The sequence below is a fragment of the Eschrichtius robustus genome, chromosome 1 (genome assembly GCF_028021215.1).
Source record: "Eschrichtius robustus isolate mEscRob2 chromosome 1, mEscRob2.pri, whole genome shotgun sequence".
Taxonomy (NCBI): domain Eukaryota; kingdom Metazoa; phylum Chordata; class Mammalia; order Artiodactyla; family Eschrichtiidae; genus Eschrichtius; species Eschrichtius robustus.
The window spans coordinates 169,105,672-169,107,089 of record NC_090824.1 but is presented as its reverse complement, the minus strand read 5'-3'; the positions used below and the strand labels follow the sequence as shown (position 1 = coordinate 169,107,089).

General features: G+C 44.9%; 1 non-coding gene across 1 annotated transcript; it reads left to right on the top strand.

The window, feature by feature from the left end:
• Positions 1-669: 669 nt before the first annotated feature.
• Positions 670-742, top strand: TRNAR-CCU (transfer RNA arginine (anticodon CCU)). The gene has a single exon. It is a non-coding gene; the product is annotated as a tRNA-Arg (tRNA).
• Positions 743-1,418: the final 676 nt, after the last annotated feature.

Here is a 1,418-nt window from a genome sequence, read left to right as displayed (position 1 = left end):
CTATTGTAAGAAAAAGAGAGAGAGAGAGAGAGAAAGAGCAAGGAGCAAAATAACATTCCTCCAGACAATGAAAGCATGTCAAAAATATATGCTCACAGAGTAGATAAAAATGTAATCTTTTTTCCAAATTGAACTAAAGGAAATTAAGAAAAGACATGAAATAACACCATGACACAAAATTAGACATATTCAGAAATTAGACGATAGAACTCAGGAAAGAATTAGAGATGTTTTCATCAGAAATGAAGACAATTATTTCAGAGATTAAGACTAAACTAGAAGGAACCCAAGAGCAAATAAACAGAACAGATAATGCCATAAAAAAATAGAAGATGAAGAGGGGGAAAGTGTTGAAAGCTAAAAATAAATAAAGAGGTAAAAGAGAAGTCTAGAGAAAGTGACAGCTACTGAAGGTAAGCAAAGAAGATCCAGCACGTTGATGAGTTCATAAAGAAGAAAACCAAAGCAAGGGGAAAGAACAAATAACAAAAACTTTAACTTAAGAAACTTTAAGCTACATATTGAAAGAGCCCACCATGTACCTGAGAATACTGACCCAGAATGACCAGCATTAAGACATATTTTAGAGGCAGGATCAAGATGGCAGAGTAGGAAGATCCTGAGCTTGCCTCCCCCCATGAACACATCAAAACCACAGCTACAGGGACTTCCCTGGTGGTCCAGTGGTTAAGACTCTATGCTCCCTATGCAGAGGGCCCAGGTTTGAACCCTGGTTAGGGAACTAGATCCCGCATGCATGCCACAACTAAAAGAGCCCACATGCCGCAACTAAAGACCCTGCATGCCACAACGAAGGTCCCGCACACCACAACTAAGACCCGCTGCAGCCAAATAAATAAATAAATATTAAAAAAAAAAAAAAACTACAGCTACATATAGAGCAGCTCTCTCTGAAGATTTGCAGAACAGATCTTCTACAACCAAGGCTATAAAGAAAGAGACACACAGAATCTGCTTGGAAGGAGGAGAAGTGATCTCTTCAGGACCTGTATCTCTGGTGGGCAACCAAGAAGAAGAGGGGCTATCACAGGCTGGGAACCCTTCCTGGGGAGCGAGGGGGTCACACCCCACATTCGGCATCCCAGCCCTGGGGTCTGGCATCAGGAAGAAGAGCCCCTCTGACTGGTTTGAAAACCCAGAGGTCCTTCCAGAGAGCCACAGGAAACCGAGACTGCTCTTCAAGGGCGCATGCAGAGACCTGCTTGCTCCCAGTCCCAGGGCATAGGCAGCAGGCTGAAAACTGCCTGGGGCTCTGGCCAGCCTGTAAGGACCACCCCCAGCCTGCAGCAGGTTCTGGCTCCAGCCCCTCCTGCTCTGGTCCCACTCCAAGGGACCAAGGCAATTGCACCAGAAAAAATCCAGGGCTCGCTCTGGACTGCAACTCCAGCCTCTCATAG